This window comes from Corythoichthys intestinalis, chromosome 1 (assembly GCF_030265065.1).
Source record: "Corythoichthys intestinalis isolate RoL2023-P3 chromosome 1, ASM3026506v1, whole genome shotgun sequence".
Classification (NCBI taxonomy): Eukaryota; Metazoa; Chordata; class Actinopteri; order Syngnathiformes; family Syngnathidae; genus Corythoichthys; species Corythoichthys intestinalis.
The window spans coordinates 56,199,430-56,221,753 of NC_080395.1; the positions used below are offsets into that span (position 1 = coordinate 56,199,430).

General features: G+C 43.6%; 1 long non-coding RNA gene across 1 annotated transcript in view; it reads right to left on the reverse strand.

The window, feature by feature from the left end:
• Window positions 1-10,837: 10,837 nt before the first annotated feature.
• The window catches only part of LOC130927691 (uncharacterized), a 43,557-nt gene continuing 32,070 nt past the window's right edge, over window positions 10,838-22,324 (reverse strand). The window contains exons 3-4 of the long non-coding RNA XR_009066489.1: window positions 11,020-11,136; window positions 10,838-10,943 (exon numbers count right to left, since the gene is read on the reverse strand). This is a non-coding gene — a long non-coding RNA (uncharacterized LOC130927691). The remainder of the gene's footprint in view (window positions 10,944-11,019; window positions 11,137-22,324) is intronic.

Below are 22,324 nucleotides of genomic sequence, written 5' to 3' on the forward strand. Positions count from 1 at the left end.
GCAATTCTGCTCCATTCTTTGCAAAACTGCTCAAGCTCTGTCAAGTTGCGCGGGGACAGGGGATGAACAAGTGCAGCTACAAAATCTCTATAGGATTGAAGTCTGGGCTTTGACTCGGCCACTCCGGAACATGTACAGGATTACTGTTGAAAGCCGCTGTTGAAGAGAAGTCATATCAGATCTGTCTCGACTAGAGTTTGCCAAAAAGCATGTGGAAGACTGCATGGTCAAGTGGAAGAAGATTCTTTGGTCTGCAGAGACTAAAATTGAGCTTTTTGGCCATCAGACAAGACGTTATGTTGTCACCACACCATCCACACTGTAAAGAATGGTGGTGGCAGCATCATACTGTGGGGATTTTCTCAGCAGCTGGACCTGGAAGGCTTGCAAAGATAGACGGCAGAATGAATGCTGCAAAATACACCGAAATCCTGGGGGATAATGTCAGGCCCAGGGCCAGGCAAGTGTCTGTCAATCAATTAGGATCAGCACCTGACAGGTGGAGCGACGGCAGCTGCCTGCAATCATCATCAACAGCCTACATAAGCCAGCCAGAGCTCCACCACGTCGCTGGATCGTCTCTTTCAGTTTACTGTTAGTGCCCTCTCGCGTTTTTGCATCTCTCTGTGTGGACTCAACTGATCATCGACTTTTTGCTTTGTTCCAGGATCTTGCCTACGCCTCTCGTTATTGGTACCGTCGCCCGGAATCTTCACGCCAGACTCCACAGCCCTGTGAACGATAAACTGCTGCTACAATAAACTCATATCCTCATTATCTCTCGTGCCTGTTTTGAGGGTTCTCAGCTCACGTTCATAACAGCACGATCCAGCCACAATATGGACCCCGCAGGCACAGAGGACACACCCAAGCACCAACCAGCTCCGTTGGCGGACCAGCACAACCAGGCAATCCAATACCTCCTCACCCAGGTAGCAAATATCTCACAATCACTGCTTTCACTTCAAGCCAAGCTCACGTCCTTGCCACATGCACACCGACCTCCGTCACCTCAACGAGCACCTGCCCAGTTTGCAACACCGCTTGTGCAGCCCCTGCATGAACCCATGGTGCCGACGCCCGCTCCCTATGATGGCGACCTGGGTGCTTGCAGGGCGTTTCTGGTCCAATGCAGCCTCGTGTTTGAGCAGCAAAGCCTCACATATAGCAACGACCGAGCCAAGATCGCCTATCTTATTGGCTGTCTTCGTGGCAACGCCTTGTCGTGGGCGAGCGCCGAGTGGGAAAGGGGCTCGGCGGCATGTTCCTCCTATGCCTGCTTCACGGAGGAGATGCGAAAGGTATTTGACCACCCCGTGCGCGGTAGGGAGGCCGCTAAGCGTTTGATGTCGCTTCACCAAGGCACTCGCAGCGTGGCAGAATACTCCGTGGAATTCCGTACCCTCGCCGCCGAGAGCAGATTCAACGAGGAAGCCCTCCAAGAAGTGTTCGTCAGCGGCCTTAGTGAGTCTCTGAAGGATGAACTGGCCTCCCGTGACGAACCCAACTCTCTCGACGCGCTCGTTAGTCTGGCGATCAGGATAGATTGTCGACTCAGGGAGCGTAGACGGCAGCGGCGTGACCCCCTGCCTGCCATCCCCACGCATCCTTTGGAGAGGCCCGTCCCGTTGTCGCCTCCTGCAGCGGTGGCCTCGGCCCCTGTAGGGGGGTCGGAGCCCATGCAACAGGGCCGTACCAGGCTCTCAGCAGTGGAACGCTCTCACCGATTGCGCTCGAGTTTTTTTTATTGCGGTGATAGTAATCATCTTCTACAGACCTGCCCAGTCCGCCCAGGCTCGCCGATAGGAAGGGAGGCATTGGTGAGCCATACTACGAACGCTTCCTCCCGTCGTCTTCTGCTACAGGCTTCCCTCTCATGGGAGGGCCGCGTTAGCAAGGTTACTGCGTTGGCCGGTTCACGCCAGACTCCACAGCCCTGTGAACGATAAACTGCTGCTACAATAAACTCATATCCTCATTATCTCTCGTGCCTGTTTTGAGGGTTCTCAGCTCACGTTCATAACAGATAATCTTCTTCAGTCTAAATAATTTTTTGTGTTAAAAATGCCATTTTTTTTTTTTTTTACCATAATTGATTTATGAAAGCAATAAAAGGGGAAAACATCCAAGGGTGTGAATACTATGATACGCACTGTATGTGAATGAAAGTGATTAAACTGTACTTAAACAGTTAAGGCCATTTCAAACTAGCGGCAGCCTAAGATGAAGGGTTCAGCAGAAACCTATTCATTGTGTATGTGTGAGGGGACTTCTCGTCGAAAGAGAGCGGTGTCGGTCGTTTTGGACGGAGTATAAAGTCTTGGATGAATTTTCGCCGAGGGGCGGGACCCAAAAGAGACTTGTTCTATTTAAACTGCGCTGCCGCGCTGACATTAACAACATGTCCAATAGCAAAGGGGCAGGCGTGCCGATACCTGTGCTATCAGGCTGTTTCGGCAGACGGATAGACGCAAATCACAGCCGACGAAACCTTGATAAATGTGCTTTTTTAGAGTTTTGCGAGCTCGGGGAACCCTCGAAACACGACTCATACCTCTTCTTGCTAAGCTAAATGGTACCTTGATGTGCGTTTGTGTGGAAATGTAGTTCGCGAACAACCAAAAAAAAAAAAAAAACTATTCCCCTTCTCATTGAAACTAGTAAAACTCTCTACACGTCTATTATAATGCCCCTTACCCCTTGAAATAGGAAAAATTGCTGTTTTCTTGTGCAACACTGAAAAATAAACACATTTGGGACTATAGTAAATATGCTTGCCACTTTTCACTTCTTGACGTCTACATCAGGTTATGTGGCTCCTCCCCTTTTGCTCTTGACGTAGACCGCTCTTCACTCTGGGCTAACGCTAGTGTGAAAAGGCACTTTAGGCCTACTAGATGCCTCAAGATGTGATCAATTTCCTTATTTATAGTAACAGTAACTTGTTTTTGAGGCAAAATAATAGGATGAATTCTTACTAATATGGGATGAGGGACAAAGAGGTGTCATCACACTGAACTTTTATTTCAAAGTTTTATTCCCCAAACCTGTTTATCCATGTGCAACATATCATAACATTTTTGGAAAAACAGTGTAGACAATATTATTATTTCCTCATTTGCAGGCTATCAAGTGAAAGGAAACCACCCTCCATCCCCAAAATCTTCTAATCTTGCAAATCATCGTTTCTTAATTTGGTAATGGAAAACTAGAAAGAATTTTTCAAGTTTGCCTTTCATAAGAATTTGGAGGGACTCACTGGATGAAGCACACTTAAATGGGAAACAGCGGCCAGTAAACACCATTATGTCCATTTATCATGCTACGGACGCAACCAGACAGTTGTGTCACCTCACACCGTGGTGATACTGGTCGTGGGGTCAAAAGGCATTAGTTTGCCATCCCTATTAAAGTGAAATTTAGTAAAACATTCATCTCTATACCAGTACAGTAGTTACCAGGCAGGTCTCATTTGATATGGACCATGATATGAAATGAACACAAAAACTTTGTTTTGAAAGACAGGCTCACCCTTTTCCATAATGGAGTGATATCTTTTTTTGTGATCATTTCCAATCTTGTTACAGTATGTTACGTTATAAAAATATTAAGAAGTTAATAAAATGCAGTTAATAAAAGATAATACACTCCTCCGTGAGTCATCACCTTATCGTGGTGGAGGGGTTTGCGTGTCCCAATGATCCTAGGAGCTATGTTGTCTGGGGCTTTAAGCCCCTGGCAGGGTCACCCATGGCAAACAGGTCCTAGGTGAGGGGCCTGACTAAGCATGGCTCAAAATGACCCCTTATGATGAGAAAAACAAATGAACTCCAGTTTCGCTTGCCTGGACGCGGGTTACCGGGGCCCCCCTCTGGAGGCAGGCCTGGAGGTGGGGCTCGAAGTCAAGCGTCTGGTGGCCGGGCCTGTCCCTATGGGGCCCGGCCGGGCACAGCCCGAAAAGGCAACATGGGTTCCCCTTCCCATGGGCTCACCACCTGTGGGAGGGGCCAAAGGGGTTGGGTGCGCAGAGAGTTGGGCGGCAGCCAAAGGGGCCTTGGTGGTCCAACCCCCAACTGCAGAAGCTAACTCTTGGGACATGGAATGTCACCTCTCTGGCAGGGAAGGAGCCTGAGCTGGTGGGTGAGGCAGAGAAATTCCGACTAGATATAGTCGGACTCTCCTCCACACACAGCTTGGATTCTGGTACCAATCCTCTCGAGAGGGGTTGGACTCTGTTCCACTCTGGAGTTGCCCATGGTGAGAGGCGCCGAGCAGGTGTGGGCATACTTATTGCCCCCCGGCTTGGTGCCTGTACGTTGGGGTTTACCCCGGTGGACGAGAGGGTAGCCTCCCTCCGCCTTCAGGTGGGGGGACAGGTTCTAACTGTTGTTTGCGCTTATGCACCGAACAGCAGCTCAGCATACCCACCCTTTTTGGAGTCCTTGGAGGGTGTGCTGGAGAGCGCCCCCTCTGGGGACTCCCTCGTTCTACTGGGGGACTTCAACGCTCACGTGGGCAATGACAGTGAGACCTGGAGGGGCGTGATTGGGAGGAACGGCCCCCCCGATCAGAACCCGAGTGGTGTTCTGTTATTGGACTTCTGTGCTCGTCACGGTTTGTCCATAACGAACACCATGTTCAAACATAGGGGTGTCCATATGTGCACTTGGCACCAGGACACCCTAGGCCGCAGTTCAATGATCGACTTTGTAATCGTGTCATCGGACTTGCGGCCACATGTTTTGGACACTCGGGTGAAGAGAGGGGCGGAGCTGTCAACTGATCACCACCTGGTGGTGTGTTGGCTCCGATGGTGGGGCCAGTTGCTGGCCAGACCTGGCAGGCCCAAACGTATTGTGAGGGTCTGCTGGGAACGTCTGGCGGAATCCCCTGTCAGAAAGAGTTTCAACACCCACCTCCGGCAGAACTTCTTCCCTTGTCCCGGGGGAGGTGGGGGACATTGAGTCCGAGTGGGCCATGTTCCGCACCTCCATTGTTGAGGCAGCCGATTGGAGCTGTGGCCGTAAGGTGGTTGGTGCCTGTCGTGGCGGCAATCCCCGAACCCGCTGGTGGACACCAGCGGTAAGTGATGCCGTCAAGCTGAAGAAGGAGGCCTATCGGGCCTTTTTGGCCTGTGGGACTCCGGAGACAGCTGACAGGTACCGGCTGGCCAAGCGGACTGCGGCTTCGGCGGTCGCCAAGGCAAAAACTCGGACATGGGAGGAGTTAGGCGAGTCCATGGAAAACGATTTCTGGATGGCTTCGAGGAAATTCTGGTCCACCATCCGGCGTCTGAGGAGAGAAAAGCAGTGCACCATTAACACTGTGTATAGTGAAGATGGTGTACTGCTGACATCGACTCGGGACGTCGTGAGTCGGTGGGGAGAATACTTCGAAGCCCTCCTCAATCCACCGACATGCCTTCCTTTGAGGAAGCAGAGTCTGGGGACTCTGAGGTGGGCTCTTCGATCTCTGGGGTTGAAGTCACTGAGGTGGTTGGTAAGCTCCTCGGTGCCAAGGCCCCGGGGCTAGATGAGATCCGCCCGGAGTTCCTAAAGGCTCTGGATGTTGTAGGGCTGTCATGGCTGACACGCCTCTACAACATTGCGTGGACATCGGGGACAGTGCCTCTGGATTGGCAGACTGGGGTGGTGGTCCCCCTTTTTAAAAAGGGGGACCGGAGGGTGTGTTCCAATTATAGAGGGATCACACTCCTCAGGCTCCCCGGTAAAGTCTATTCAGGGGTGCTGGAGAGGAGGGTCCGTCGGGAAGTCGAATCTCGGATTCAGGAGGAGCAGTGTGGTTTTCGTCCCGGCCGTGGAACAGTGGACCAGCTCTACACCCTCGGCAGGGTCCTCGAGGGTGCATGGGAGTTCGCTCAACCAGTCCACATGTGTTTTGTGGATTTGGCGAAGGCGTTCGACCGTGTGCCTAGGGGAGTCCTGTGGAGGGTGCTCCGGGAGTAAGGGGTACCGAGCCCTTTGGTAAGGGCTGTTCGGTCCCTGTACGACCGGTGTCAGTGTCTGGTCCACATTGCCGGCAGTAAGTCGAATTCGTTCCCAGTGAGGATTGGACTCCGCCAAGGCTGCCTTTTGTCACCGATTCTATTCATAATTTCTATGGGCAGAATTTCTAGGTGCAGCCGAAGCGTTGAGGGTGTCCGGTTTGGTGGCCTCAGCATTGCATCTCTGCTTTTTGCAGATGATGTGGTGCTGTTGGCTTCATCAAGCCGTGACCTCCAACTCTCACTGGGGCGGTTCGCAGCCGAGTGTGAAGCGGTTGGGATGAAGATCAGCACCTCCAAATCCGAGACCATGGTCCTCAGCCGGAAAAGGGTAGCATGCCCCCTCCGGGTCGGGGATGAGATCCTGCCCCAAGTGCAGGAGTTCAAGTATCTTGGGGTCTTGTTTACAAGTGAGGGTAGGAGGGAGCGGGAGATTGACAGGCGGATCGGTGCAGCATCTGCAGTGATGCGGACTCTGCACCGGTCCGTTGTCATGAAGAAGGAGCTGAGCCAAAAGGCGAAGCTCTCGATTTACCGGTCGATCTACGTTCCTACCCTCACCTATGGTCACGAGCTGTGGGTCGTGACCGAAAGAACAAGATCCCGGATACAAGCGGCCGAAATGAGTTTCCTCCGCAGGGTGTCCGGGCTCTCCCTTAGAGATAGGGTGAGAAGCTCGGTCATCCGGGAGGGGCTTGGTGTCGAGCCGCTACTCCTCTGCGTTGAGAGGAGCCAGTTGAGGTGGCTCGGGCATCTGGTTCGGATGCCTCCTGGACGCCTCCCTGGAGAGGTGTTCCGGGCATGTCCCACCGGCGGGAGGCCTCGGGATCGACCCAGGACACGCTGGAGAGACTATGTCGCTTGGCTGGCCTGGGAACGCCTTGGAATCCCGCCGGAGGAGCTGGCTGAAGTGGCTGGGGAGAGGGAAGTCTAGGCTTCCCTGCTAAAGCTGCTGCCCCCGTGCCCCGACCCCGGACTAAGCGGAAGATAATGGATGGAAAAGATAATACATTTAAATTCAAGTTCATTTGTATAAAACTAAAATCCTTGATTTCGTCCTTGTTTTCTTTTTGCAAGGGCTTGCTGCATTTTTTGAAATACTGTATAATAATCTGTAGCAGGTGATTTTAAGTTTTAATTAAAAATTAAACCCTTTCAGGGCCAATGGTCACTCCAGTGGACAGCTTTTTCAAAAATTGACATTCAAGACCTTTAACCGTGTATAGATGAAGTTACTACCATATTGGCCCGAATATAAGACGGCCCTGATTATAAGACGACCCCCTCTTTTTCAAGACTCAAGTTTGAAAAAATACTTTTTTAACACCAAATTAATTTTTATACAGAAAATAATTAAAGTACATCTGAAACAAATGATTATAACAATATATTTGAGAAAAAAAGCATGTTATTTTGCCTCATTCAAATATTAATATCTGAACATTTAAATATGTAAACTAAAGTGCAATCACATTCGTAAATGAATGGCATCTCGTTTTTGAAATGTAAATAAACCAAACAACAAAATTGCAATTACTGCATTAACCATCAAAGTGAAGTCTAACTGTAACTAGTCTTGAAACAAATCTGAATAAGGAAAAACATTGCAATAAAACAATGCAAACTGGTTAAACTTGAGAGTAGACAAGATCTGTCATGACAGAACATCGCTTCAATGATATCTGGCACCATCTAGCGTCGTGAATCAGGAGAGTAGCTGAGAGTTGTCATGACAGAACATCGCTTCAATGGTATCTGGCGCCATCTACCGTCGTGATATAATGTCTAGACTGCGAATATTGGACAAACCCCTCTTTTTCAGTTTTATTTCAATGCAAAATACACCTTCTTATATTCGGGCTAATATGGTATTTTTGGTAATTAAAAAAAGCATTTTTTTTTTTTTTTTTTATACACTTAAGCCCTCAACCATTTATAGGGCAAGTGACTATGCTTGGCTTAGTCTAGGCTTAAAAAAACCTTTAATATTAGCAATTATTGTTGTATTTTTTAAAATGATTTTTAAAAATTTGAAAAACTCATGAATTAATTCAATGCTAATAAAAACAAAACTGACAAAATGAAAATCAAAATTAAGAAAAATAGAAATGTAAAAAGTTGTATTTCCGAAATTATATAAAGAGTTTAAATTGATTTTTTTTCTTTCTTTTTCATAATAACTCAATGGATGCCATTAAAGGCGATAGACATCTTCAAAATGGATTAGACGTCTAGCGCCATCTTCAATGGCAGCCGATGAGTTAAATGAGTGGGTTAAAAAAAAAAAAATACAATTAGCACATGAAAGGGCTAAGTAAAAATCTGCAAATACTAGAAACTGTAGCTGATATCAAATTAAATACTGATTTACAAGTAAAAAAAAATAGCTAAAAATCTGTGACCTATAAGGCACTTTATTCACATTAGTATTATACAAAATAAGCCGTTTCAACAGAGGAAAATATTGTATTGCTTTAAAAATATTTACTATAGCTACTAATGAATATCCTGACAAAATAGTTTACATTCTACTCACTTGAAAAGAGATTTTCTAATTACGTTTGATAAAAGAGCTTTTTGTCAATAAACACACAATCCCTTCTACGCACGTAATAAATAGCACCGATTGTTGTTGTTTTATGGGTAAATAGTTGCAGATTACACTAATAAGGACTCATTCCAGTTAATCTGATGTCGACACATCTCAATGGCCGGTTTATCACTTGGCTTTATGGTTCGAGCACTGTGAAAGCCCTCTTTGTCACATTGTGTGCCAGGACTGAGAGCGATAACATCCAATTTCCAATTCCCTTTAGCCCGAGGCTTTACTGAGGTGTGTGCGTGTTCCAAAGAATTAGTGCTGGTGTATTGTCGTCTGGCAATGAGCAGGAACAACAGAGCAGGAGTAATCAATGACCTTGCCTTTGAGAACGATATGCGTGAGCGAGGGCATTTAGCCGATGGCGTGTTCGATCAAGTTGATTTACACTTATAGAGCTAATAGACGCTGTTAAATTTTGAACCTATACTATCCCATAAACAAAAGTCAAGGTCTTGGTCATTGTTCGTATCCTTCTCAAACACCTTTTCAAAATCATCTGTCTTGGCTATCTCCGAATGACGGCTCTCAAACAATGAGAAAATAATTACCTCTCGGTTGTGTTTTCACACGCATGGAGCTGATAATGCTTGAATTGGGCAAAAAAGAAATATGACTTAATGTTTCCCAAAGGAGAATGGTAAAAATCATCCTCATGGCTGCTGAGTGTGAAATGTTTAATTACATTGTTAGGTGTAATCCTGCCGTGAACATAACTTCTTTCACTCGTCACTATAAAAATGTGAATGGAATCAAATCTACCATATGTTTGCATCAGCACTAAAGCACCCGAGTGAATAGAAGGCAACATCTGTCCCCTGAATTATGGCTCTTTGATTTGTCCTGAGTCCAGATGGGCCAGCATGCGTTCGTGGTTTCATGCAGCAAATGTTACAGTAACTAATGACTTTAGCTTCGGAGCCAATGACAGGAACATTTCACCAGGACAAACTGAAGCTGATGAGTGGACATCTGCAGCAACAGCACATTGTCCATCCTCTTGTAATTCAAAAACATTCAATCATGTTAGCAAGGAATTATCAAAGCAAGTAGCTTGCTAGTCAGAAAGGGACTCTCCATATGGAAGTGTTGACACCTGCTTTCTTTCAAATTTCTGCAGCGTGTCAACCACACAGGCTGTCTTTGACTAATGGAGTAAACGGTGGGGGTTGAAATTCTAAGTGGGAAGATGCAAAGAGAGAAAGAAAAACCCCTTTAATTTTAAGAAATTTGAGTTTAGATAAACAGTGAAAGTTTTAACCTTTTCCTTTGCTGAAGACGGGCAAAAAAAATGTTAAAATGTTTAGAATTCTTCGTCTTAGTGGAGAATATCCTCAGATTTCCTCCGCGAAAGCAGACGCATTACATTTGAGTGTAGTTTAATTTTGCACCGATACCTATACTAGTATCGGCAGTGGTACTGATATTGGACTAAAATTATGTCATCAGTATCAGGGAGTACTCAGAAATAACACGCCGATGCTAAATAAAAATGTACTCTTTAGCATTTAGTTTCCACTCCACCTAAGAAAAAGGAACACTTGTTGCCCATCCCAAGATGATGACAGACATCAATCGTGTGGCGCCCAATTATCGTTCTGCTGTGACTTTAAAATGAATTTATCACTAGTAGATGTCTAACCCATTTGAAGTGGAAAGGTGGCAGCGTTCGTTCACTGCCAGCTCTCCTACTTCAAATGGATTACTGTAGTTGTCTTGCGCAGTCAGTGGCAACCAATGAATTAAGCAGTATCCGACCAAGGCATGATAGCAGTTGCTTTACATTCAAGTGATCATGCAGTAATTTAGTATTGAAAGAGAAAAAAAAACTTTTAGTATATTTTATATAAAAAAAAATGCGGTATCGGTACAGAATCGGGAGACAACAAATATTATCTGTGCAATAGTTGTTTAGTTTTGATATTTGCTTTGAGTTGGGAAAAAAAAAATCACCATTTCATATTAATCATTTTTCATATTAGTCTTATTTTTCTGGCATGTTACAGACCAAATCAGTACATAAATAATAATCAATGTCATATTACATTTTTTTTCCATTTATAATGATAAATCAGGGCTTTAACCCTTTAAGGTCCGGGCCTATTTTGTCTGATTTTGCATGGCTTTGATGTTGCCTTTATATTTAAAAGAAAAAAAAAAATGGTAGGGTAGGGTAGGCTAACCCAATGCAGATCAAGGTGTGACCAGGAAGCAGTTGGAGAGTGAAGTGATATTTATTTATCAAAGTCAAGTTGTTAGGTGGCTGGCGGGGGTGATGAACCAGTAAACTGCAGTAGCAGGTGGCTTCATTCAAACAGGAGGCTTAGCTGGGTGGTTGTCCTGAAGGCAAAAACAGAATGTGTCAGGAGTTTGAAAACGGGAGTCCAAAAAGTACAGGTTTAGTTGGCCGATGTACCAATGGTGACAGGCAGTATCATCAAACACCGTTACACAGCCCACTCTTCCAGGAAGTGTCGGTTCCTCCTTCCGCCCTTTGTGCACTGCTGTCACTGTTCTCACTTGCCGACTCATCCTTAGAAAATAACGACAAATCTGGCTCATCCTCTTCCTCGAGGTGATGAAATAATGCATTATCTTGCGCTAAATGTAGTTTTCGATTAATTCCGCATGTTTTACAAAGTCGCTTGCTCAATCTAACCGGACGTGACTCACTACCTCGTCCCCTCTCGTTAGGTGGCGCCTCGCTCGACAAGATATTAAAAATGTTCACATTACGTCCATCCTTTGTGACCATACAATGGCTCCTGGAATATATAGTTTCAGTTTTGAAAAAAAGACAATAATGGAAATATGGAGATAAACATGTCTATGCAGCCTTTTAATGTTTATTAATAAGGGCAATAAAACTATAAAACTCAAGTGGTAGTATTTCCCGTTTTACCTGGTCGATCAACTTCAAGTAAAAACAACAGTGAACCTCAACTTCCGCACTTTCCAACGAGACCAACCAACTGCACATGGGTGACGTAATTACAATGTGACAATACTTCGAAGATGACATGCACATAGGACACGTGGGCGCGTCCCCAGACTTTTAAGGTTCAGTACAGAGACAGAAATTCTATATTGTAATTGACAGTTATTCAAAGTAGAGCTCTACTTTGCTGTCCAGACTAGTTGTGCTGCATGTGTATCTGTATCACATGTTGTTTGTGCAAAAGGCCGCTTAGAATACCGTGCCACTGTGCTTGCTGAACTGCCACATGTGGGAGGAGTTAAAAAATTTAACTAGGAATAATAATATCGACAACCCAAAATGTTCATTTGTCAAACATGATTCAATAACACATCGATGTTCAAGACCCGGTTCATCAATATGTTCATCCCTTTTTAATGGTAGCCATAGAGCTTTATTTTGACATTTACAAGTGACACACGCTCAAGGACACAGACAGTTCTTATAACACTAGTAATGTGAAGCGATACAATTAAATGTTGAAGGCAAGGAGCGTTAGTGCAAAAAACACTTCAGATACCTCTTGGAGAAAAATAAAAACATTCTCCAGAGCAATGCTTCAGTACAATGGTTCTGTCTCGCTGTTGTATTCCAGCACTGCTTGTTATAGATTAGGCCATTGCTGTAGCCTTGCAGCTGTATTTTCAGCTGTGTTCAGTTTCTCACTAACATCATGTTGCTGACGTAAACAGGACAAGCCCTGGAGTGGCTTCTCCGTATGGAGAAACTCCGACTTGCATGTCTACAACTGCTGCGTATCCCTAGGCTATGCTGAGCATCTGATACTCTCTCGCATAATTGTAATTAAACAAGCTATAGTGCTAGAAGACAGAAATTTCATCAATGTGGCATTGACTCGATGATTGCATTTTACAAATCCTTGTGGGGAGTGTGGGCAAAGTGCTTCTTCACTTTCAAAAGGAAAAGTAGCTTTGTACTGTAGTCACCAATGAAACTCGAACTTCGGATACATATGTTTATCTGTCACGTCTCGGAAGTCTTGTTGATGTTTTGTGTTGGTTCAAGTCAGATCCTTTTATTTTGGTAGTGGTTTGCCTCCTTCAACAAACTTTACTTCCTGCTCTTGCCAATCAGGCTGATCATGTCCACTTGTGACCTTCTGTATATATAGCCTGCAGCTAATGACAGCTGCAGAATTTTGGTATTTTGGACTTTTGCTCCGGAAAAGTTCTCCGGGGCCTCTGGAGACTGCAGACCGTTTTTAGTGCAATGTGAACTGCATTTCACTCACCAACCTGCCATGTACCGAACCGAACAAGCCAAAGTGGCCTTCATGATTTCTCACATGACTGGCAGAGCCGCTGCCTGGGCCACCGCCGAGTGGGCATGTAAGTCAGATATTTGCTACTCATCTCAGCTCTTCAGTCAGACCCTAAAGAAGAATTTTGATCACACCACCCCTAGAAGGGGGCGTTGGTTGAAAACGGAAAACGGGGTTCAACACGCCTACTGGACATTACGAGTACCTCGTTATGCCTTTTGGACTGACGAATGCTCCAGTGGTATTTATGGGACTAGTCAATGATGTCTTGAGAGACTTCCTGAACATTTTCGTATTTGTCTATCTGGATGACATTCTCATTTTTTCCCCAGATGAAAAGACTCACATTCAACACGTTAGACTGGTATTGCAGCGACTATTGGACAATAAGCTGTTTTTTAAGGCTGAGAAATGTGATCTCCACGTCACAACCATCTCATTTCTCGGTTTCATCATCGAACAAAATAAGACAAAAATGGACCCCGCTAAGATTAGTGCTGTCGTAAATTGGCCAACGCCCACTAGCAGAAAACAGGTCCAACAATTCCTGGGGTTCGCAAATTTCTACAGGCGTTTCATCAGAAATTTTAGCTCGGTGGCTGCACCTCTCCATGCCCTAACCTCAGCCAAAGTTCGTTTTGAGTGGAACCCTCGTGCAGACACTGCGTTCCAACGGCTTAAAGGCTTGTTCACGTCTGCTCCTATCCTCACTGTCCCAGACCCACAGTGCCAGTTCATTGTGGAAGTGGATGCATTCAACGAGGGATTAGGAGCAGTCCTGTCTCAACGCTCTGCCGGCACAGACAGGCTTCATCCATGTGCCTTTTTGTCACGCAAATTCTCATCGGCTGAGCGCAACTATGATGTCGGTGACCGTGAGCTCCTTGCCGTCAAGACTGCTCTAGAAGAGTGGAGACATTGGTTAGAAGGGGCTAAACACCCATTCATTGTATGGACAGACCACAAAAACTTAGTCTTTTGGCTTTTCTGATATATTCTAAGTGCACGTCAGGCCAGGTGGACATTGTTTTTCAGCCGATTCAACTTTATTCTGTCTTATCGCCCCGGTTCCAAAAATGGTAAACCTGATGCTTTGTCTAGACTGTTTCCAATTACAGACAATTCCAAAGGGCCCGAGCACATCCTGCCGTTGGACCGTGTGGTTGGGGCTGTCACCTGGCAGATCGAGTCTGTTGTCCAGCAGGCAAACAGTGGATGTCCTACACCTAGTGGCTGCCCTTCGGATCGTCTGTTTGTGCCGGAGAGTGTAAGGTCCCAAGTCATTTATTGGGCTCACACGTCTCTAATTACCTGTCATCCAGGGGTGAAGCGCACGATGTTTGTCATCAGAGGTTCTGGTGGCCATCCATGGAAAGAGAGGTGGGGGAATATGTGGCGGCCTGCACTGTTTGTTGTAGAAACAAGTCTTCCTCCAGAGCACTAAGAGGACTCCTGCATCCGCTCCCCATTCCCATGAGACCGTGGTCGGACATCTCCCTGGACTTTATTACAGGACTTCCACCTTCACTAGGTAACACTGCCGTCCTGACGGTGTTGGACCGTTTTTCCAAAATGGTACACTTTATTGCATTGCCTAAACTACCGTCTGCCAAACAGACCGCAGAGATCATGATGAATCATGTGTTTCATATTCATGGGTTTCCAAAGGATATTGTCTCAGACCGCGGTCCACAATTAATTTCACGTTTCTGGAAAGAATTCTGCTCCCTCATTGGTGCTTCTGTGAGCCTTTCTTCAGGATATCACCCACCAGGGGTCGCATTAACCGAATATTTTCCGTCGTTGACAGATTTTTTAAAACGGTCACGGAAAAAACTGAAGTCCACCTGTCATTTTGACAGGTTGCAATTCACACCCCAGACCACAGGATGGCGAGTGAGCATATTAATTAGCTATTGTCTCTCTTGATGCATGACGTCGTTGGCCTTACTCTGAAAAATGTCAAGGCAACTGAGTGTCCGAAGTTTCTTCAAAAAGCCCCAAAACGACGATGGTGTTGATAAAAGAGGTGAAAAAATGGACTGCACAAGCGGGCACGCAATTCAAGTCAATGCGCACCAGAAGGAAGGTGTAAGACTCCGTTCAGGCCACAGCAGGTGAACTGTTAATTTAATTGTTCCATAATGTAGCCTACCTACTGAGGCCACGGTCAGCTGTTTTTGTCACTGCGGAGAAAAATTCATCTGCTTGATGTGTGATGGCACGGTGTGGATTCTCTATTAAGCTTGTTCGGACAGAATATCAATTTAAAATGAATGAAAACCAAATACTATTGAATATGTTGAAGCGGTATGCAATGTTAAGAGTCTTGTTAGCTCGAATTGCTGTGTCCAGCCGCTGTAGCTCTGCTGCTCTCTGTGAACTCTCGGAATGCGCGCGGCTCTCAAGTGTCTCTGTCACGTGACTGTGTCGTAGCCGGTAACGCGCTCGGCCAAATGGACACACAAGTACGGAAGGTGAATTACGCCAAACAAAGGGTCACCACAATGTCATTATCATCATTTTAAAAATTTAAGTGACGGGTCAAAATAGATTATGACCGGATTTTTATGACCCTGTCAGTCAAAATGACAGACAACAAAAAAGTCTAGCGCAACCTCTGTCACCCACAGTCCAATGGGCAGACAGAAAGGCTCAACCAAGAGTTGGAGACAAGCCTGGGGTGTTTAGTAACCCAGATCCCTGCCTCTTGGAGTACTCACCTTACCTGGGTGGAGTATGCCCACAACACCCTTCCTACCGCAGCAACAGGACTGTCTCCTTTCCAGTGTGCCTACGGCTACCAGCCTCCTTTGTTTCCTGAGGGGGAAAGGGCAGTTGTGGTTCCGTCAGCTCATGCCTTTGTTCGACGTTGCCATCGGGTCTGGGCTGCAACACGGAAGGTTCTCACCCGCACCGCTGCGCGAATGAAGAGGGTAGCAGATCGTCGTCGGTGTCAAGCTCCAGACTACAAGGCGGGGAAGAGAGGCTGGTTGTGTGCCAAGGACCTGCCCCTTCGGGTGGCTTCCAGGAAGTTGGCACCTCGATTCGTGGGCCCCTATCCGATTGCCAAAGTGATTAACCCTGTCTCTGTGCGCCTCCGTCTTCCCAGGTCCCTCCGGGTTCACCCCACCTTCCACGTCTCCAGGATTAAGCCAGTTAAGGAGAGTTCCCTCGTCCCACCTGTCAAGCCGCCGCCTCCACCTCGCATGCTGGATGGGGGTCTTGTCAATACGGTTCGGCGGCTTCTGGATGTGAGAAAACGTGGGCGTGGTCGACAGACGGAGGAGAGGTCTTGGATTCCCGCAAGTTTCATCGAGGACAAAGACCTTATCAAGGACTTTGAGGCACGGCGGTCTCGTGGGTCGTCTGGAGCCGCCCCTAGAAGGGGGGGTACTGTCACGTCTCGGAAGTCTTGTTAATGTTTTTTGTTGGTTCAAGTCAGATCCTTTTATTTTGGTAGTGGTTTGCCTACTTGAGCAAACTTTACTTCCTGCTCTTGCCAATCAGGTTGATCATGTCCACCTGTGACCTTCTGTATATATAGCCTGCAGCTAACCATGCCCAGTGTCGGTTTGTCTTGTATCCTGCCATGTTCCATGTCACCAGCTCATGTAAGCCTTTTCTTGACTAAGATTTATGTTGAGTTCAAATGCCCACTTTTGTTACTTTGTTGACTTTGCTCAGAATTTTGGTATCCAGCAAGTGCTGTGACTTTTGTTGACTTTGCTCAGAATTTTGGTATCCAGCAAGCGCTGTGATTTTTCGTTCTCTTTTTGAACTCCAATGAACTGAAAATAAATATTTTTGTTCAAATGGAACATTCGTGCATTTGGGTCCTTAGTGAATCCTTGTCATTATCTTCATTTCAATGCAAAAGCTCTCCTTGGCCAACATCATGTTTGTGCATGTGAGGGTGCAGGATATCCGTATGATTCTTCCCAGTGTTGTCACGGATTACTTGAAAAAGTAATTTAATGACTGCTTAGTTATTACCCCTAAAAAAAAAAAAAAGTAACCTGGTTACTTTATTGACTTTACTGCACTATATACTGATTACTTTATTCACAAAGTAATTAAGTTACTCTAGAAGTAATTTCTCAGTTATTTTTACCATTTTTTTATTCCCCTTTGCTGCTTCAACATAAGAATGACAACAGAAAAAATTTCATCGCATCTAATTTAATTTTTCACATAAGGCTTAATCTTTGAGTTAGTGGGGGTTTAATTAGTGGATGGAAATGATTTCAACCACCATTGACTCGCACTAGCTTAGCCACTGCGGAGCCCTGAAACTAACAAATAACTGACAAACTGCACGGAATTTGTTCAAATCAACTCCAATGACTAATTAAACACCCGCTAATTTGAAGATTAAGCCCAATGTAAAAAATTGTAAACTTCCCCTTAAAAATAAAGACCTTGCCATTAAAATGTTGGCTATGAAAGTAGTAAAGCAATAAAAACAAAAAGAATGAATGAATGAAATCAACAAAATTCCGACAAATTATTTCATAATAGGTCCAATTTTTTTATGGACGGATCATGTGGCTAGCACCTTAGTGACTATGCTTCGCTTAGCCAAACTACACCTGAGGAGGCAAGATGGCTATTTAGAATTTCTTCAAACCTAAGCTTTCAAAAGCTACCACCAACAACTGAGCTTGAATCCCAGGATTGAACACGAACTGTGTCAAGATGTATATACAGTGTAGCACAAAAGTGAATACACCCCTTGCATTTCTGCAGAGATTTAAGTATATCTTTTCATGTGAAGACACTGACAAAATGACACTTTGACACAATGAAAAGTAGTCTGTGTGCGGCTTATATAATAGAGTTAATTTATTTTCCCCTCAAAATAACTCAAAATATATGCATTAATATCTAAACCCCTGGCAACAAAAATGAGTTCACCGCATGGAAACTATGTACATCCCTAAATGTCCAAATTGAGTACTGCTTGTCATTTTCCTTCCAAAATGTCATGTGCCTCGTTACAGGAGTGCTGTCAGCATTGCTGCAGAGATTGAAGAGGTGCGGGGTCAGCCTGTTAGTGCTCAGACCATACTCAAACCGCACTCTACATCAAATTGGTGTGCATGGTTGTCACCCCAGGAGGAAGCCTCTTCTGAAGACGGTACACAAAAAAGTCAACAAAGCACATGGATTACTGGAACCACGTCCAATGGTCTGCTGAGACGGGTGGGCTTTCTTGTGACATGACAAGTGACATGTGAAATGACAAACAGTACTCAATTTGGACATTTAGGGATGTACGTTGTTTCTGAGGGGTGTACTCACTTTTGTTGCAATGGATTTAGATATTAATGGCTATATTTTGAGTTATTTTGAGGGGAAAATAAATTAACTCTATTATACAAGCTGCACACAAACTACTTTTCATTATGTCAAAGTGTCATTTCATCAGGGTTGTCCCTTGAAAATATATACTTAAATATCTGAAGAAATGCTAGGGGTGTACTCACTTTTGTGATACACTGTATATATATATACACAGTAATTATATTTATATATATATATATATATATATATATATATATATATATATATATATATATATATATGTGTGTATATTAGAGATGTCCCGATCGATCGGGTCCGATCACGTCATTGTCATTTTCAAAGTATCGGAATCGGCAAAAAAATATCGGCCATGCCTTTTTGTAATATATATATATATATATATATATATATATATATATATATATATATATATATATATATATTTTAATTGTTTTCTAATTGTATTTAACGTTACAAACATGTTACACTCATCCAGAGTCTTTAGTTCAGGCTCAAGGTAGGGTTATCAAATTTATCCCGATAACGGCGGTAATTAATTTTTTAAAAAATGTATCACGTTAAAATATTTAACGCAATTAATGCATGCGCTGCACGACCCACTCACGCATTGTCGCGCTCAATCTGTAATGGCCCTGTTTTACCTATATAGAGAGATAAAAGGCAGCGTATAATGAGTAGAGTGAATTTTGGCAGCCTTTGGAGCCTTTTTTTAATTGGCTAAAGCCTTACAATCCCTCTCCCTTTGATTAAAAATATCATGGGAAGCAATGTGGGGTAGCAAGGTAGCAATTGATCTTTTTCTTAACACCTTATGTTATTTCTCAACGCAGAGAAGATATATCAATTGGTAGCACTACGCACAGTCATGGTTCCACTTCCCATCATGCATTTGGCCATGGCTACAGTATCATATACTGAAAGCTCAACAAATACACAAGTATTTAGTCACAATATACAAAGTCACAAGTCTTTCTATCCGTGGATCCCTCTCACGAAAGAATGTTAATAATGTAAATGCCATCTTGAGGATTTATTGTCATAATAAACAAATACAGTACTTATGTACTGTATGTTGAATGTATATATTCGAGTTTTATTCATTTTTTCCCTAATACATTGTCAAAATGTATATGATCGGGAAAAATTATTGGGAATGATTAGAATTGAATCGGGAGCAAAAAAAAAAAAGCAATCGGATCGGGAAATATCGGGATTGGCAGATACTCAAACTAAAACGATCGGGATCAAAAAAACATGATCAGAACAACCCTAATATATACAGTATATATATATATATATATATATATGTATATATATATATATATATATATATATATATATACAGTACAGGCCAAAAGTTTGGACTCATCTCAAGGGTGGATACTTGAAAAATGTAGAATAGACCTGTTTTCTGTTATTTCACTTTTTTGCCAAGTACATAATTCCACATGCTCGTTCATAGTTTTGATATCTTCAGTGAGAATTTACAATAGTAGTGAAAATATATAAATCTCACAAATGATGAGGTGTATCCAAACTTTTGACTTTTGTTTCAGGGTCATCAACATGTTTTGCCCCCCCACACACACACACACACAAAAGTCAAACTCCGCCTATGGTTACAAACTCGAACTATAAAATGTACGAACTGGCTGGTTACGAACTGTAGAAGAGCTCTCGTTACCAGTAGGCTTTGTTTCGGTGTTTTGTCGCATTGTGCTGTAATTCCAAGTGGTTCCTTGAATTGAATGTTTTAGGCGGTCGACAATCTTTTTGAGCCAGAAAGAAAAGTGACATCTATCCGAATAATCATTTAATTAATGGTCTGATTAATAGATTATAAAAATAATCGTTATTTGCAGCCCTAGTAGCAGCATATCACTATTCAACAGCATATAGCAACCCCTGAGGGTCTCTGAAAGTAATATTAAAATGCCTAGGGTCAAATTGTAATGAAGTACGCAGTACCTTCTTTGAGAGATAAAATATAAACCAAGACATTGCAAAACATTTCATAAACCTTTCAAGGAAGTCCCAAACCTTTCATAAACCTTTTAAGAAGCTAGAAAAGATCACTTACATCTTTTGTGAGAGCCGTCTCAGTAGAGTGATCTTCCCTGAATCCAGACTGAAATAGGCCGAATAGGTTGCTAAAGGCCACGCACTCATTCTTCTGTGCAGCTGTGATTGTTTCAAGAATTTGAGGCAAAAAAGACTGATTTAACATTGGCCCATAAAAGACTGCACTCCTATCCTATAGATGCTCTTAGGTGAAACGTGAATGCAGTTTCAAATGATGGTGTTTCACTGTGATATACATTTATATTCTGTATATTTGCCTTTCATACAAACCAGTACAATATATGACTGTAGTGTCCTCAAGAAAGATACCTCCTGTAAGTTGCAACCTGCTTGTCATATTTCTGTTATGGGTTGTACTGTTTGGGTTTCAGCAACTGGTTAAGTGATTGTGGGTGGTGTTACCGGCAGCTCACACTCAGCTTGTTACAACCAGCAGCGTTATAGGTGCTGCTCCAGCTGTCAGCCAGTGTCGGATCTTTCTCACACTTGTGCTCAGTTGTTTGTGCTGCATACTGTTTGATTCTGCAGTTATTCATAGTTTGTGATCTCCCCCTCTACTTCCTACTTCCCAGTCCTCGTTTCCCCCCCTAACAATAAGTTCACAAGTAATTTTGTGTTTGATGTTCTTAGGTGTCTTTGTCCATTTTATTGTGTAGTTGTTAATTTGACCATTTGCTTAATAAGATCAAGTTGCTTATAGTCAGTTAAATTAAGATTTTTTTTCTCGGTTGTGATGTGCGGGCTTTTTTGGTTACAAAGAGCATGTACACAACATGCTCTTTGTAATAAACCTTATTTACTCTACTGAAGGGCAGAGATCCCGAAATGTTTTTCTCCTGGGGCCACATTATAACCCTGACTGTGATGGGGTCGGAGAGGCTGTATAACATAAAACTGTATGACCCAGTCCAAAATAATCACCATCAGGCCTCTTTGTGTTAAAAAAATAACAAGCCTGGCACAGGTATCTACAATATTATCAACACATAATTCTTGTTTATTTTAACTAGTGGTTCACAACAGCAGCAAGTATTTCGCGTGAAAGATATACGAAAGAGATTCTAGTAGTATTTTCGGACTATAAGCCGCTACTTTTTTCCTTTATTTTGAAACCTGCCGCTTATTGTCCAGTGCGGCTTATTTGTTGATTTATTTGGGTAAATAGGAAACACTTTATTTGACAGCGGCGTCATAAGACTGTCATAATTGTTACATGACACTATCTGGGAATTACTGAATGCTTATGACAGATGTCATTAAGTGTCATCTGACAAATTATGACACTAACTTCATTTATGTCCAGCTCAGATCTTGTACATCCATTCAAAAGTGAGATAATTAGCCGGATGACACAAAATGACATCTATTATAAGCATTCATTAATGCTCATGACAGTGTCATGTCATAATTATGATTGTTTAATGACAGTCTTATGGCGTCACTGTCAAATAAAGTGTTAACAAATACAATAACTATCAATTAATGAAACAACTGGAACAGTAACTGAAAAAAATAATTGGCACAGAACATGAATTTTGATTGTGATTTACATTTGTAGCGCTGCAATGAATGCTAGGATGCATGTTGGACAAGATGACAGCAGGTGGCAGCAGAGGTTGACTGTCTCCCCCAAGACAGCAGTGATGGACAAATGAAGCTTCTTGAATCAATGAAGCTTTGCAGCCTATTGGTTCAAAGCTTCATGGGGTTCATTTGGTCTAATGACAGTCATATGATGCCCATGTCAAATAAAGAGTTACTGGTTAAAATGTTTTGGTGTATACATAATACATTGAGGACAGCTGAGGCTTTTAGTCCAATATGGCTTATCTATGAACAAATGTCATTTTCATGTAAAATTTGGTGGGTGTCGGCTTATAGTCATGTGCGGCTTATAGTGCAAAAATTCCGGTAATTAATTTTCTAATAACAATAACATCAAAAGTAAGAAATACCAAGGTACACAAACTGTTTAGAAACACTGCGATTGGCACTAGCAAAGTTGAGTGAAAAATTACAAATTTTAGGTAGGCCTTATTGATATTATTAATT